At 41.4% G+C, this 18,456-nt stretch overlaps 1 protein-coding gene across 3 annotated transcripts in view; it reads left to right on the forward strand.

Moving 5' to 3' along the window:
- Nucleotides 1-18,456, forward strand: part of OLFML2B (olfactomedin like 2B) — a 581,670-nt gene that overhangs the window by 459,964 nt on the left and 103,250 nt on the right. The window lies entirely within an intron of this gene.

Raw genomic sequence — 18,456 nt, forward strand, 5'->3', positions numbered from 1 at the left:
GCATAGATGCCACCTAGGGACACACACTTCTCCCATCTCTTTAAGCAACTGTAAACACATCACTTATAGAAGTTGGCAGGTTGCTCCAAAAGCAGCATTGTGACTTTGGAAGTCAAAGTCTCATCATCTGGAAAATGCTTTTCCTTCAAAAATAACTTCATTCTTGGAAAGAGGTGCAAGTCTGATAGTGCGAGGTTGGGTGAATAAGGGGGATGCAGTAGAATTTCAAAGCCACAGGAGCATGCTTCCATTTGGGCAACATGTGAATTTTCAATGGGTGCATTGTTCTGCAGAAGGCAGACACCTTTGGTGAGCATGGCGCATCTCTTGGTTTTGATGGAATCCTGCAATTTCTGCACCAGTGAAGCATAGTATGCCCCATTGATCATGGTACCCTTTGCTAGGAAATCCATCAGTACTATTCTGTGCTGGTCCCAAAATACTGTGAGCATGACCTTACCTGCCGAGGGTTGGGCACGTGCCTTTTTTTGAGGTAGCGAGTCATGATGCTTCCATTGCATCGACTGGACTTTAGTCTTAGGATCATAATGATGGACCCAGCTTTCATCCTGTGTGATCAGTCTGTTCAAAAATTCCTCCTTGTTTTCTTGGCACATCGTCAATAAAGCCTGAGAGCATTCCACTCACTCCTGCTTCTGGAAAGGTGTGAGCAGCTGGGGAACCCAACAAGAGGATACCTTATGCATGTGAAGATGGTCTTGGATGATTTTTTCCACGGACCCCACACTAATCTTGAAATTTTGGCCTAGGTGGCGAATGGTTACGTGGCGATTTACCAAAATGGAAACCTCCACTTGCTGGATGGTGTGTTCATCAGTAGCAGAGTAGGGTCACCCTGGATTTGGAGCTGTTTGCACCAAAGTCTGACCACATTTGAATTGACGATGCCAGTTCTTAACTACATCATATGATGGGGAATCATCATCATAAACCTCTTTCATCTCATCGAACGTCTCCTTTGATGTGGAGCCTTTCAAGAAAAGGAACTTGATGACTTCTCTGTATTCCACTGGGTCCATTATCACACCTCACACCACTTCAGCACCTGTAAAATCAAGACCGTTATCAGTTCTGAGCTGCGAAATGGCACGTTATCTATATAGACTTATATCATTACTTGGTTTCAGCATCTTGTGATAAATAGAAGTGGGACAAGGTAAATCTTTAATGAACGCCCCTCGTATGTCAACAATTATTTTATATTTTTCATCTGGAATCATCTTGGGAACAACTTAAAATTCTCTCTATTAATCTAAAAAAAAGTGATTTTTTTTTAACTGTCATCACGTCATCTGCTCCTTTCTTGTTGGCAAAATATCCCTGTAATGTCCGCTCAAATGTAGGCAGGGTCAGCATTCATTATGCATAAGTCAGTAAGGGAAGTCAAACAAGGCAGTACTTGGCAGCATGTTGAGGAAAAATAACATAGGGACATTAGAGATCAGAGGTAACTTGGTGGATGAGGGATGTGCACTACAGAAGTGTCGTCAACTGGTACAAGTCCATGAATTGTTACTTGGAATTAGGATAATGCACAATGGCACAACTGTTGCCTAGTTATAAAAGAAGAAACACCTGAGTGCTTTTCAATGCCAGATTTCCTGTTGGTCAGAGGTAGGGCCAGTTTTAGAATAAAGTGTGGCCCTGGGTGAAAATTAACAGTTGATTCCCAAATATTCCATCATTGGAAATGCTATGGAAAACTGTTGAAGGAAAGAGCGCAACTAGTGTCTTGTCTGAGAAGGTTAAAAGGTTAATTACCTAAGGTAAACTTTTCTGCGCAGAAATTTACTACAATGATCCCAATCTGTATCATTGGAAATAAACATTTGCATTTACAAGAGCCATTTTCAGATCACAAAATCATCACAGATCAACTATGGAAAAATTGTCTAGCACATGTTTACAATGCATGGTGAAACATGTTGTAGACTAACTTATACATTTGTTTAGTAGTAGTAGTAGGTATTATGCTATTGGCAGAACATGTCCTGTATACAATGAGCAATGTTCTGCCAAAAAATTATGTTTTTTTAATCCAACATAAAAGATACAGTGACCCAATAAATGAGTGTTTTCATTTTCACTAGTAGAGCAATCTGAGTACATAAAACATCATATTATTAGCAGCACATGACTGGTTACACAGGATAATGTGCTGTCGAGAACAATGATTTTTAAACAAGCTTAGCCCCTTAGCAACCTTGGACATAGCCTCACGTCCTGGTTGTGAAGGGGCTCCAGACCTTGGAGGTAAGGATACGTCCTGGTGATCATGCGAGCACTGTGTCTGAAGGCAAGGTGATTATATGAAGGTGTCTGCTGTTTCTGACAGCAGACCACCTGTGCTCATTTCCACAGGGCTTTGCTCCCTCCGCCCCACCACAGCTATGATAGCTGTGATTAGCTTTTCAATTCTGAACTGACAATCACAGCACTTCAGGGTTTCAACAAATGAAATTGCCTGAAACAGTGATGCCCAGCCTAATAGGTGCTGTAACAGCATCAATCATAGGCTGGAGCTTAGCAACGGCAGCATCACCAGCCCCAGCACGGATTGGAGACGTGAATAGAGGCACTGTCCGAACTCACAATGACCGTTTTGCCCTACCTCATTCCAGCTTGGAGACATTGCAGAATATTCACTGTGCCATTCTGGTGCTGATCTGCTGGGCCTTGTGGTGCCACCACTTCTTGTGCTGCTGTTCATAAAACAGAGAAGATGTTCCTGACCCCTTCTTTTTTCGAATCCATCCCAATCCTTCTCACCCCCTTTCTCCTGTTTTCCCACTTCCAACCTCTTCCTAACCCCTTCTATACCCCACCTTCTGACACTGAATACTTTATTGCTGGACAGTACTTGATTGCTTGTTTTTTGGCAGTTTTCTTTTGCACCACCTTGGTGCAGGCGTCCTGCAGATGCTGAGCTCTGATAAGTGATGCACATCACTGGCCAGCGTCTGTCCTCCCTTTTCACTAGGACTTTTATTTCCTGTCCATTTTTGTCCCCCAAGCTTTTCATCACCTCTGTACTGGCGTCCTGCAGCCACTGAGCTTCTGATAAGAGACCCACATCACTGATCAGCGTCTGTGCTCGCTTTTGGCTAGGATTTTTTTTTTCCTGTCCATTTTTTTCTCAACTTTTGCATCAAATCCGCACTAGCGTCCTACATTCGCCAAGTGCTGATCAGTGACACACTTGATTGAATGGTATCCGGCTGTTGTTATTTTTCCAACAAGTGTTAAAAAGAATCAAATAAAAATAATAATTTAGATTAGTTGATAGGGCTGGATTAAGTACAAGTAAAATATACCATAGTAGTTAGCATCTACTACAGTATTTTTTTACTAAATATAGTCAGGGTTAGTGTCAGATAGTTGTGGGCGCTCAGTAATTTTTCTTTTTAACCAACATCCGTTTAGAAAGTTTGGTGTTTATTTTACCACATGTTTATATTTTATTTTATTTTTATTTTTTCCTTTCTAGATTATTTTCTTACATTTTTTTCTATTCTATTCTAATAAATAAAAAATGTTTACATCACTCACACCCTCACCTGAATAATTTTTTTTTTATTTTACACACATACACCAGACACGTGAAAAAATGTTCCGCTCGTCCCAAACACTGTATTCAGCCGAGGAGACATACACCTTCCTTGCCTCCAGCACTGATGGTGGATGCCACCTTACTTTATTTTTCCTCCTACTCTTAGGCTGGTTTCACATTTGCGTTTTTTTGGGTGCGTTTTTGCGGTAAAAAATGCAAAAAAACGCACGGTGAAAAAACGCATGTAAACGCATGCAAACGCTGTGTTTTTTTGACGCATGCGTTTTTGCATTTGGTGAAAAAAACACGGCGTTTTGACGCGTTTACATGCGTTTTTTCATGCGTTTGCGTTTTTTAAACGCATGCTGAGAAATGTGTGACAGCTGCCAATCATCAAAATAAAGTAAAAAACCCACTATAAACAGAAATAGTTAGGGTTAGGGTTAGGGGTAGGGTTAGGGGTAGGGATCATAACCCTAACCCTACCTCTAACCCTAAGGGATCCTAACCCTACCCCTAACCCTACCCCTAACCCTAACCCTAAAGGGATTAGAGTTAGGGGTAGGGTTAGGGGTAGGGTTAGGGTTAGGGGTAGGGTTATGGTTAGGATCACTTAGGGGTAGGGTTAGGGGTAGGGTTAGGGTTAGGATCCCTTAGGGTTAGGGGTAGGGTTAAGGTTAGGATCCCTTAGGGTTAGGGGTAGGGTTAGGGTTAGGATCCCTTAGGGTTAGGGGTATGGTTAGGGGTAGGGTTAGGGTTAGGGTTAGGATCCCTTTATCACCTTTATGTTGGGGGGTGGCATATCAGTGTGTTTTCTGTTTTTTTAATATAAAAGCGCATGCGTTTTTAACGCAAAAAAATGCATGCACAAAAAAATGCATGCGTCCCCATTGACTCCAATGTATTTTTTTGACCCCAAAAAAACGCATGAAAACGCATGCGGTTTTTTGGTCCAAAAAACGCCTCTCAAAAATACTACAAGTTGCATTTCTGAAAATGAACGCATGCAGAAAAAAAACGCATGCGTTTCAAAACGCGACCAAACGCATACAAACAAAAACGCATGCGTTTTCAATGTTAAATATAGGGGGAAAAAAACGCTGCAGACAAAAACGCAAGTGTGAAACCACCCTTACTCAAGTGATAATGAACCACCACGCAGATGCCCCAGGACATCAAATGAGCCCGTGCCCAATGTTAGCAACCCCCTATGTACTTTACCCCCGAAAATTATGAGGCACAGATTCCTGATTTTATGGCTGATCAGGAATCCAATTTGATACTACTGGCCTCACAGAAATCAACTTTTTCTGGGGATTTTGTAAACTTCATGGTGGTCGAAACAAATTTATATGCCCAACAACTTTTGGCCCAAAACCACAATTCATTATTTTCTAACTGGACTCCCATAGATGCAATAGAAATTCTGGATGTTTTATTGCATTTTTCTTCACATGGAGATAGTGAAGAAGCCAGAACTTTGGCAACATTGGTGTGTTGATGCCTTATGTACATTGATGAGCAAAAGGGTAACAATGTTTTAAGCTTTTAACTTTCAGGCTCCATATCTCACAATGCAGTACTGCTTCGAACATGTGACTACCTGTTAAGGTTGGTGGATTGCACTAAATATAATTATGATGAAGTGCAATCGCAACCCAGGGTTCACCATGCAGAGATGGAAAACTGTAGCTAATGTGAACAACGGTGGAACACACAGCGAGCAATAGTTGGCTCGCACTGAGTTAAACGTCACTCAGTGTATAGAACACAAGGCTGTGTCACTCTCACACAGCAACAGAAAAGATGCTCTGCAGTAGAGCTGTGTCACTCGCACACAGTAACAGGTATGGCACCAAACATGATCCCTGTTAACCTCACAAGGGCAAGGGAACAGGTAGTGGACACAATCACAAGAACTCCTCTCCGGTGGTGCTGGAATTCTAAAGGCTATACAACTTCCCTGAATTCACCCAAACTCCTCTCCGGAGGTGCTGGAATTCTAAAGGCTATATGTTATGATACGGTGGTCTAGGAGCAACATGGATCGAGCTCTGAAGGAAGTGGTACTGACCGCAGTCCCTAAGCTCAACACAAGACTAGAAGTAGCCGTGGAATGCTCCTAACTCTCCCTAGGCATCTCGTCACAGCCTAAGAGCTAACTACCCCTAAAGAAAGAAGCAGGAAAACTATCTTGCCTCAGAGAAAATCCCCAAAGGATAGATTAGCCCCCCACAAATAATGACTGTGAGTGGAGAGGGAAAAGACATACACAGAATGAAACCAGGATGAGCACAGGAGGCCAGTCTAGCTAAATAGATAGGACAGGATGGAATACTGTGCGGTCAGTATAAAACACTACAAAAATCCACGCAGAGTTTACAAAAAATCTCCACACCTGACTAAAGGTGTGGAGGGCAAATCTGCCTCCCAGAGCTTCCAGCAAGACAGAATTAATTCACACTGATAAGCTGGACAAACATAGAAATCACAGAATGGATAAGTCCACAATCTATGGACAGAAAAGAGCAAGCAAAAACTTAGCTTTGCTGAACTGCTCAGGATAACAGGGAACTCCAAAGAGATGTGAATCCAACCAGGAACCATTTACAAGTGGCACCGGCTGAAGAAAGAGCCAGGCCTAAATAGCCGAGCAGAAGAGACGATAAGTGGAGGCAGCTGATCACAGCTAACTCCAAGGAGCAGCCATACCACTAGAAACCACAAGAGGGAGCCCAAGAGCAGAACTCACAAAAGTGCCAATTACAACCACCGGAGGGAGCCCAAGAGCGGAATTCACAACAGCTATATGCCTGCCCTGAGCACATGCAGACAAGTCCACAATACCATTATGTTCCACACACACATATGACATTAATGATCTTAGCACACCAACGCGCGCTCCAGGAAACCTTTTATACATTCCTGTTCAAGTCTAGTCAGACAGGACCTTGCTCGTGGACCAATCAGGAACTGCCACATCACCCAAGCAGCTGGCGACCGACCACCAATGAGAGGTCACCACCTTACAAGCATGCTCAGTAGAGTGATTTCTGGACTTAGCCTCAGGAACGCCTGTTCGCCGCTGCCTATTGCTAGCAATGCTAGGTTCCCATTGCGATAATGGGAACGCGCTAAAGGACAGCGTTGCACTGCGAAATTAACGCCGTGCAACACGTCCGTTAGCGCGCCCATTCACGGCAATGGGAACGCGCAGCACTAGCGCGTGCCATGTTCGGCACGCGCTAGCGACGCGCCGGTGTTTTGTGGTGCGCCGCGGTCCGTTCCCCGCTCTCGCAGATCGGGGATCTACAAGAGCGGGGACGTTACCGCGACCCCGTAACGCAGCCCCGGTAAAAACATTGCGTTAGCGCAATCTGCTTGCGCTAGCGCTAAAGGGATTGCACTAACGCAATGTGACCCTAGCCTTACTATAGCTTTGGCTGGAGAGCCTGCAGTAACCAAGTGAACAGCACAAGTCTTGACAAGACGCTGAGACCGACGTCTTTGCTGAGCTGCTACCACTGCAGCCAAAGCAGAATGGGAGACCACAGAGGCAGACAAGGCTTGGGATCTACCCCGTGCAGTGAGAGAATCCCAGCGCCTAACACTATTATCATTTTATAGACAATCATCTTGGCATATCTCATACATAAATTTGACTTGCAACTATTTAGCATATAACTACTTTTGCAGATGCTTGTCATGTCACTGCGTTGTTACTGTTTTGCTCCTAGTGTTGGAAAAATCATTTTATTCCTGTATATTACAAATACAACCTGTTTTCACATTCCCTGATAGCTCAGTGTGCCATTAAATTGATTCCCAAGTGAAAGGTCACTGGTTGGAATTGAAGATCAGCCATGAAGAAGATTTCCCAAGAAAAGAGAAACAGCATCATCAAGCTCATCGATAGTAGACTCTCAGCCAATAAAATTGCCAAACTGCATCATGAGAGTGCCATGACAGTTGGAAGAATACGAAAGGAAGCCCATACATCCGTTCATAAGTCAAGAGGTGGGTGTTCAGGCAAAATATCAGAGTCAACAAGTCAGCTCATCACAAAATCTATTAGTTCTGGTGGGACAAACAGCAGTGGAGAATGATGGCTCGTATGCTTCATAATAGTGAGATCACAGATGTCCATGCAAGCACCATGTAACACATGTTACACAAGTCTGGAGTGGTGGCCCGAAAAAAGATGAAGAAGCCTCGACTTCAAAATCGTCATTAGAAGCATTGGCTCAAGTTTGCAAAAAGGTGGACAGTAGAAGATTGGAAACGGGTGATTTTTAGCGATGAGACGAAAGTCAATAGACTAGGCTCTGATGGGTAAAAATGGGTCTAGGAAAAAGAAGGGAAAAAGACGGATCAAGAAATTAAAGGAACTGTCAAGTTTGTTGGAGGAAGCCTGATGATATGGGGTTGTTTCATAACCAAAGGCATTGGATATTTGATCAGGATCAATGGTGGTCACAATGCTGAGCTCTATGTGAGTATCCTACAAGACAACTTACTTTGTGCATTTGATTACTGTGAGTATGAAAAGGACGACATAGTATTCCAGTAGGAGAATGACCAAAATCATACATCGAGATTAGCAAAGAAATGGTTCAATGACAATGAAGTAGAGGTGCTGGATTGGCCCCACAGTCCCCAGACCTCAGCCCAATCAAAGAATTGTAAGCAGAGTTGAAGAAAAAGCTGTGTACATAACCAAGTGAGTCGACCAATATGCACAAACTTTGGGAAGTAGAAGAGACCTGGATCAAATTTCTTTCGAGACTTGCTTGAATCTGATAGAGAGCAGACCTGAAAAGATTCAAGCAGTGTTTAAAGCCATTGGTTGATTTACAAAATACTATCAAAATAGCAAAAATTCTAATTTAGATTTTTAGGAGCAAAACAGTAACAATGCAGTGACATGACAAGAATCTGCATAACTAATCATGTGCTAATAGTTTCAAGTCAAATGTATGCATGTGATATCCAAGATGATTGTCTATAAAATGATGGTTGTCTTACGTTCAAAGTAGTAGTGGATGGTGAGATACGGAGCCTGAAAGTCGAAAGTTCAAAACATTGTTACCCTTTTGCTCGTCAATGTTTCCATGTTCCGCATGGCTTTGAGGACACGCTTTTAGACCATCCACAAATTTTAGCTTTATTACAATAAAACAAAGTGCCCTCCCTGAAATGATCCCAACTTTGATCGACTTTTCAAAATTCGGTCGGTTATTGATGCTTCAGCAACAAGTTTGCAGAGGTGTACATTTCCTAAAGGGATATATGCATGGATGAGTCCCTAATACATTTCAAGGTTGGGCTCAAATTCCAAAAATACATGCCCAGTAAGAGGTTCAGATATGGAATTAAACTCTGCAAGCTGTGCGAGAGTACCGCAGGATACAACCACAAGTATAGAGTTTATGAATGAAAGGACAACCGGATTCAACCCCCTAAGTTACCCCTGTCTTGGGAGTGAGTGGGAAAATTGTGTGGGATTTGGTGCACCCACTGCTTATCACCTTTACGTATGTAACTTTTATGCCAGCATTCCACTCTTCAAGTTTCTCACTGCCAAAGATACAGTATATATGTCACAAAGCTTCCAGGAGAATGTCCTATGGACAGAGGAGACAAAGATGGAACTTTTTGGCAAGGCACATCAGCTCTATATTCACAGACAGAAAAATGAAGCATATCAAGAAAAGAACACTGTCCCTACTGGGAAACATTGAGGAGGTTCTGTTATGTTCTGGGGCTGCTTTGCTACATCTGGCACCGGGTGTCTAGAATCTGGCACAGGGTGCAATGAAATCTCAATACTATCAAGGGATTCTAGTGAGAAATGTGCTGCCCAGTGTCAGAAAGCTTGGTCTCAGTCGCAGGTCATGGGTTTTGCAACAGGATAACGACCCAAAGCTCACAGATAAAAACACCCAAGAATGGCTAAGAGGAAAACATTTTACTATTCTGAAGTGGCCTTCTATGAGCCCTGACCTAAATCCTAATGAGCAACTTTGGAAAGAGCTGAAACATGCCTTCTGGAAAAGGCAACCTTCAAACACGAGACAACTGGAGCAGTTTGCTCTTGAGGAGTGGGACAACATACCTGTTGAGAGGTGCAGAAGTCTCATTGACAGCTACAGGAATCGTTTGATTGCAATGATTGACTCAAAAGGTTGTGCAACAAAATATTAAGTTACGGGTACCATCATTTCTGTCCAGGCCTATTTCATGAGTTTTATTTTTTTTAATTCTGTGGAAGCATGGTTGAAAAGCAATGTCTGACTTTCATTTGTTCATTTTCATAGATTTTTTTTTATTTATTACTACTTTTGTCAGATTCAAATTATTTCTGTGACCATTGTGGGTTTTTCTGTCATTACAATAGGGGTACCAACAATTTTGACCACGTGTGTATGGGGTATCAGCATGCTCAGAAGTTGCACAACAAATTTTAGGGTTCTTTTCTCCTACTATCCTTGTGAAAACAAAAAATGTGTGGTTTAAACAACATTTTTGTGGGAAAAAATTTTTTTTTCATTTCCACAGTTCAAAGTTGCAAAATTATGTGAAGCATCTGTGGATTCAAGGTGCTCACCACACATCTAGATAAGTTCCTTGAGGTGCCTAGTTTCCAAACTGAGGTCATTTGTGTGGGGTTTCTACTGCTTAGACACATCAGGGCTCACTAAACGTGACATGACGCCTGCAGACCATATCTTTCCAAGCCCTGCTGTGCGCCTAAACAGAAGTTTTCCCCGACATATGGGGTATTGGCATACTCAGGAGAAATTGCACAAAAAACTTTGGATTCCATTTTCTCCTTTTACCCTTGTGAAAATAACAACAATGGGGCTAAAAAACATTTTTGTGAAAAAAGTAAAATTTGCATTTTTTTTCCCACAGTGCTTTGATTCCTGTGAAGCACCAGAAGGGTTGATAAACTTCTTGAATGTGATTTTGAGCATTTTGATGCTGCAATTTGCATGTGATGTTGTCCCAAAATAATGAATTTGTAAATTTTGTTGGAAAAATTAGAACTTGCTGATCAACTTTTAACCATTCTATCTTCATAACAAAAAAAAGTTTAAAAAATTATGCAACTGTAAAGTAGATATGTGAGAAATGTTATTTATTAACTACCGTATTTTGTGTGACATAACTCTCTAGTTTAAGGGCATAAAAATGTAAAGTTCCTCCCTCTTGTCTTCCTTCCTCTAGCTCTCAAACTGAATCCTTAACACTTGAAGGTATGGTGGGCAGAGCCAGAAGGGGTATGTCTAAAGGGGATGGAAGGATTTCCTCCCTTCTAGCAATGCTGGAGGAACTGGTGATCCCTCACAAACTTGAGGCTGGGCAGTGTAAATTTTTCTGGCAAAGGGATGGCCACACTCTGAGAGAAGTAGCAGACCACCCCTCATGGCAGATGCAACTTTTGCACTAAGATTCCAACCAGTGAAATTGCACTGGTAAAGCAGGACTGCTATTATGAGTGCAGTCTCTGTCTTGTCCAGTCAAGGGGCCCTTTTGCGGATGGAGTCCTGGGCAAATGCCCAGTTCTTACTTCTCTTCCCTTCCTATCCTGGGCCCCCATAGGTAGTGGAAACGTTAATGGCTGCTTTTCCGTCATGTGCGCATGTATGGAGTGGGTTCAGCATATATGGCATGTGCCATGGCATTTTGTTGGTTTATCAAAGCTGGCTCCAATTGCTACTGTTAAACTATATCAATTCCACTATTAATCTCTGACAGCAGCATTTATGGATTGAGATCTGAACTGAGTCTATTCTGATGATAATAGGTCTCCTCTGGACACAATCCTACTCAAGTCCCCACAACCAAATGAAGGTCCCCATCATCACCATCTTCATGCTCCTATGCAGCCCAGCTTGTGGGAGATGGTTATTTTCACTGTATACCGCAATACTATAAAAAATGGAAAGGTATCCAGCAACAGATCCATCCAAATCTTTATAACATGGTTAAAATTATGGTATAAAACCATTAGTTTAGAAAAGAAGGAAGTAACCTGGGAAACTCATGGCCTTATGCATTTCAAACCGACTGGATCTTAATCATAGTTTAGAGTGTTACCATACTCAAAGTAGCCCTAAAATAAATAAGGGAGTGGAGGGAAATAAAAAGAGAGACATCACAACGTTTTTTAATTACCACAGGGGTGATGTCACGGTTCCACCCTTCAGAGTGTCTGAGATACAGTTACTGACAGCTCGGCCATCCAATCTGGTATAGGGGTGTGCTGAAGCTGTCAGTACTGTGATTAACAGGTTAACCAGCCAATCTGGTACAGGGGCATGCTGAGATGTCAGTGTGTTGAATGACATCTTGACTATCCAATCTGAGACTGTGTGCCATCGGCTGCCTCATGTGTTCATTATTCCACTTAATGGCCATGCTTCTTAACTGAGCTGAGTTTCCCAGAACACTGCCAGACATACATTCATCTTGTGAGGTTTGTGCTGTGCTCACTGTGCCTTGAGTTCTATATGTTTGATCTGTTGCCTGACCTTGGACTTTGTTCTGACTACCCGCCTGTTTAACCACTTCAGCTCTGATCCATTATCCTCCTGGTACTCTGACCTCGGAACGTTACCTGACTACACTTTTGTCTCTTCCTTCTGTTTTCAGATTACTCCCTTACCGTAAATGAAAATAGAGGAATATTTTTTTTTTATCTGCGCTGTAAAAGTCCACTCTATCAAAATCTAAAATGAACCACACCATAAGATAAACACTGTAAAGGAGAAAAAACAAAACACAAGAATTGCATTTTCAGTTACAACTACAACTCAAGTCACCATGCACCATACAGCTACATTAACGAAAAAATAAAGTTGCTGGTCTCAGTAAATACAACACAAACAAATTCTATTGTTTTTAAACTACTGAAATATAAAAAGAAGCTTAACATGTTTCGTAATCATAATCATACTTACCTGAACAATCAAGATACCTGGTTATTTTTACATCACAATTATCTCTCTAGAAATCAACCCCAAAAGCAATAGTGAAATTGTGTTTTTTTCATCATTACTCCACAGTTGTATTTTTTCCCATTTTTCAATAATTATATAATAAAGTGATTGGCATCATCTAAAACTACACATGTGCCACACAAAAAACAAGTATGCTTATAGCTCTGTTGAAGAAAAAAAATGAAAAAATATATGACTATTGAAAGAGGGGGACCAAAAATAAATATGCAAACAATGAAAATTGGTCCTGTCGGGAATTGGTAATGGTAAGTATTTTTCGGTAGTGATGGTGTTAATATCTGAGGTCCAATATTGGTTTATTGACCTACCCCAGTAATAGCTGAGAAATGCTTCCTCTGATTAGTAGGAGGTCTTGATGAATGGGCTTCTCAAACAGTACGGTAACATTCATTCTGAGCCCCCTTCCCTTTAAGTTACGCATTCAGCAGCTGCACTGTGTATATAGTAACTGATAGGGTTGAGCGAAACGGATCTGACAAATTCAAAAATCGCCGACTTTCGGCAAAGTCGGGTTTCATGAAACCCAACCCGATCCTAGTGTGGGATCGGCCATGAGGTCGCCGATCTGCGCGCAAAAGTCGCATTTCGTATGACTCTTTCAGCGCCATTTTTCAGCCAATGAAGGAGGACGCAGAGTGTGGGCAGCGTGATGACATAGGTCTCGGTCCCCACCATCTTAGAGAAGGGCATGACAGTGATTGGCTTGCTTTCTGCGGCGTCACAGGGGCTATAAAGGGGCGTGCACGCCGACCGCCATCTTACTTCTGCCGATCTTAGCATAGGGAGAGGTTGCTGCAGCTTCATCAGAAGAAGGGATATAGTTAGGGAGGGAAGATTAACCCCCAAACTGCTTGTCCTGTAGCGATTTCCACTGTCCAACACCACCATTTGTTTGCAGGGAGAGTGGAGGCTATATTTTTTTTGCATCATCTCTGTAGCTTATTAGGCTGCCTTATAAGGCTCCCTGATAGCAGCATTGCTGTTTTTACGCTGCTGTGCAAACCAACTGCTTTTTTAGAAGCAAAAATCCTGTTGCTCCTTTCTGCACAGTTATCTTGTTTATTTGTCCACACTTTTGTGTGCAGCAGTCCTTTTTATTGCTGCCATACTTTTCCTGAGATCATTGTAGGGAGATTGAAATTGTGCTACAGTCCTTGTATTTTTTCATATATCTTCCAGCCACTTTCTGCCACTTACATTGTGCTGTTTTATACACTGGGCCTGAGTTTTGGTTCAGTCTCCCCCCAAAAAAGTGAGATTCAAATTCTCACAAAGTGGATATACTTCTGTCCTGTTACTTTGTCGTATATCAGCCAGCCACTTTCTGCCACTTACATTGTGTTGTTATATACACTGGGCCTGAGTTTTGGTTCAGTCTCCCCCCAAAAAAATTGAGATTCAAATTCTCACAAGGTGGATATACTTCTGTCCTGTAAGTTTGCTGTATATCTTCCAGCCACTTTCTACCACTTAGATTGTGTTGTTATATACACTGGGCCTGAGTTTTGGTTCAGTCTCCCCCCAAAAAAAGTGATATTCAAATTCTCACAAAGCGGATATACTTCTGTCCTGTTACTTTGCCGTATATCAGCCAGCCACTTTCTGCCACTTAGATTATGTTGTGATATACACTGGGCCGGAGTTTTGGTTCAGTCTCCCCCCAAAAAAAGTGAAATTCAAATTCTCACAAAGTGGATATACTTATGTCCTGTTAGTTTGTCGTATATCAGCCAGCCACTTTCTGCCACTTACATTGTGTTGTTTTATGACCAGGGCCTGAGTTTTGGTTCAGTCTCCCCCCCCAAAAAAAAAAAAAATGGAGATTTAAATTCTCAACAAGTTTATATACACCTTCTACCTTGTTTTACAGTAATAATATCATATGTCCATAAACAGTGTAAAGCACACCTCAAATAATTCATGTCAAAAACCAACTCCCCATAACAAAATATTACAGGAAAAAAGAGGCTATAGCTAGAAGTATAAGATAAAATAACATTTATTTATAAAGATTAAAAATGAACAGCAGAAAAAATCTTCCCTAAAAATACACTGGGAACAGCACACAAATAGGCCACTAAGGTCCAATAGCATAGTGTAGTGTAATATAGCATAACAGTCTAAATAAAGCAGCAAATGCACAGATGTAATTACACAATAGCATATAAATATTTCTAACAAAAGAGGATATAAAGGGAGGGAGGTATAGACTAAAAACAACCAAACTCTTAATGAGGATAATACACAAATGCTAAAAATATCCCCATAGAGAATCTAAATAAATACCTATACACCTCAATGCCAGCAATATATATATGTATAACTACTGTATATGAAGACAAAGTCTCTATGTAACAAAGGCTATGCACCATCAGGGGCTAATAACCTCCCAACATCATATTGGGAAAAGTGCAAAATACTGCTGCCAAATAGTGCAAACTAACGTGCAAATCCTGCACCAATCAGTGCTAATATCCCTCCAACATAATGTTGGGAACAGTAAAGCGCATGGTATAGTAAACAATAGACCATATAAACTACTACTGCCAAATAGTGCCAACTTACAATGACAAGTGGTCCTAACAAGGTGCGTTCCACAGCGACCCCGACAGCGCCGTTTCGCCTGACTGGCTTCCTCAACAAGGGGGCGTAAGTGTCTAAAAGCTAACTATCCTGACCTTATATATGGGCGACACAGCTGTAGGAAGCGTCAGTGTTAAGAATACACACGCTGCGCTGATCTTCGGACGTCACTCAAGAGGATGATATATAATTTTCTTTTCCATATGTCCTTTGTATCACTAGTATTCACATATAGTTTATATTGGTATTCAGTTGTATCCCCTCCTTTTTCTTCATATTTACCTATGGATTTATTATAACTGGCTGCCCTTGTTTGTATTCCCGTATTTGCCTTTCCTTTGTTGCGCTCTTAGAAAGTTCCTGCCTCTGTGTGTGATGTGCGCATGCGCTGGTCTAGCATTGTCATGGTGACTTTTGGCTCCGTGCGTATGGGAGAACGAAGCGTCTCGCGCTCGCTTTCCGGGTGCGGAGTACCGGAAGTCATCCTCTTGAGTGACGTCCGAAGATCAGTGCATGCGCCGGTGTGTAATCATTACACAGACGCTTCCTACAGCTGTAAGCTGTAATGCGTAATGCTGTAAGCCCTCACGTGGGTGAGAATTATGCTATTGGTTATATCTGATTATGTGGACCTATATTTACCCGGTTGTAGCCCTCATTTCCTATCACTCCCTGACGAAGCAACGCATGAAATGCGCGTTGGAGTGTGGGGTAGTAGTAGCACCACATGGGAAATGAATCCTCGTTAGTATATGGATGTTTTCATCATGTTTTAGTAACTCCCTTATTAGGAATCATTATATGTGATTTATTCGTGTGCAGTTTATAATATATTTTGGGGCTACATGTACCCTGTTACTTATGCACTTTATATGATACTACTTGGATTTGGATACATATCTATAAGCACTTTATTAATTAATTATTATTTATGAGATTGTGAGTATGAAATATGTGTTTCCCTATTTATGGTTAGTTGGATTTACATAGCACCGTATGCTATTTTGGTAATTAATTCGGATTACAGGTGGTGCTCTGCTCCCCTTGTTTTTTAGACTTGTATGTTTTTTAATCATGTTTTTGTGTTAAATTGGATTGGTGTCTTCAATAAACTAATTTATATTTTGAATATAATTGTTTATGTGATTATTTTTGGTTTTATTTATATATATTTTTTTCAAGTGGTTCTTTTTTGGTATAGTATTTTGTTGTCTGCTTGAACTTAATTTGATTATGTGATAGGTTCTCTTATGCTCCTATTTTTTTGGTTTACACTATTATTTGGGCCTACTAACTGTGTCTACCACTCATTAGTGTTGTCCTCCACTGAACAAAGCAATGCCGCCTGTTTAGTCCTGTTACCAATTTTTAACTGCATTTAGCCCACTTTATTACTTTGGCCTACTATCTGTGTCTGCCACTCATTACAGTTGTCCTCCACTGAACAAAGAAATGCCGCCTGTTTAGTTCTGTTACCAATTTTTAACTGCATTTAGCCCACTTTATTACTTTGGCCTACTATCTGTGTCAGCCACTCATTACAGTTGTCCTCCACTGAACAAAGAAATGCCGCCTGTTTAGTCCTGTTACCACCCTGTAGCACAGGGCCCCTCATAGTACGCAAAAGTGTCGCTGCCGGTGGGAGTCACCACCCGCCATGAAACACACCGCTGTACTATGAGGGGCCCTGTGCCAGTGCCAACGAGTGGGCCCCCCCTGCTTGCTCAGGATCACAGCACTTGCAAAGTTTAAATACTTACCTCTCCCTGCTCCACCGCCGTGACGTATTCCACGTTTCCTGGGCCCACAAAAATCTTGAGCCAGCCCTCCCCCCCCACAACTTTAGCCAAATGACCTCCAGTTTTCAATTCCTAACTATTATTATAAAGTAAATTAAGATTGACAAGCTTAAGAAATAAGAATTGATGTTCTTTGCATTAAAATGGGCACTGTAGGTGTTTTCCTGTCCTCCACTCACTGCCGACTTTGATTCCCCATTGACTTGCATTGGGTTTCGTGTTTCAGTCGGCCCCCGACTTTTTGCAATAATCGGCCGATTTCAGCCGACCCAACTTTTGACAAAGTCGGGTTTTGCGAAACCCGACTCGATCCGAAAAGTAAAAGTCGCTCAACTCTAGTAACTGACTTATTCCAAAAGGGATAAATTACATCAATCTTCAAGACACATAAATACATTTCCTGTACTATGTATTCAACTATATACAGTAAGTAATAGTAATTCTATGTATTATATGAGTTATAGTAACATGCTTTCACTCATTGTGCAAACTATTTAACACATACAACATTGAGCAGGTCCAGAAATGCTGAGCTTTATCCAGCAGACTTCTAGTCAGTTCAGGGAAAACAATCCTGATCTCTGACAGCTGGATCTACACTAAGTACAGGATGTGTTGTACAACTGTCAGAGAATGCTTTTAGCCCCAGACATCCTTTATTATATAAAGAAAGTTTATTCTGTTTCACAAAACCAATGTCCTAGTATGGCTCCTGTTGTAGGACCTTAGCTGGAACAGTATTTTTTTACTTGATCCACAATAAACCTAAGGGCTTATGTAACCACCATGTTGTAAACCGCAGCTCCATCATAGTACACTAGTAAGTACTCTACTGCAAAGACCAAGAACTACTGTTTAATAGTAGATCCTAATACACTCGGCTTCCAGTTCTTCAGAAGCAAAGCTGCCTCACATAACAGCTTAGGGAGAACATAGTTTGGGCCATCAGCTTAGCACTTAGCAGTGCTCACCGTCCAGTAATAGGAAAGAATGGAAGCTACTGAATGGGGTCACATCTGACAAAATATGTTACTAGCCCTGTAACTAACCTAGCTAATGATGGCTCACTATTGCTTTAAAGCTCTCTATTTTTTTTTTGGCTGCAATTTTGGATCACCTGGTCTACAGGGAGCAGTGCCCAGGTCCATAGTTCCACATCTCACTAACTACAAAGGTGCAGAAAGAGCAATGGATAGGCCAAAATGGGTGCTCCAATGCATCCAAACCATATCAGTGGTCTAGAACCAGGGCAGGCTTATTCTATGAATCAGTGGTATTTGCAAATTATTATTATTAATAATTATTAAAATGATGGTTTCCTTAATACCGTGCAGCTTTGGGAGAACAAATATCTTACTTTACCATGATGTAACTTTTTTATATTTTGTTTTAATACGCCGCCCTTTGTTCTTAGTAGACATTGCATTTATAGTTACTTTTATTTTAGGTTGTTAATTTTTAAAACAAAATGTTGATA

This window comes from Ranitomeya imitator, chromosome 8 (genome assembly GCF_032444005.1).
Source record: "Ranitomeya imitator isolate aRanImi1 chromosome 8, aRanImi1.pri, whole genome shotgun sequence".
Classification (NCBI taxonomy): domain Eukaryota; kingdom Metazoa; phylum Chordata; class Amphibia; order Anura; family Dendrobatidae; genus Ranitomeya; species Ranitomeya imitator.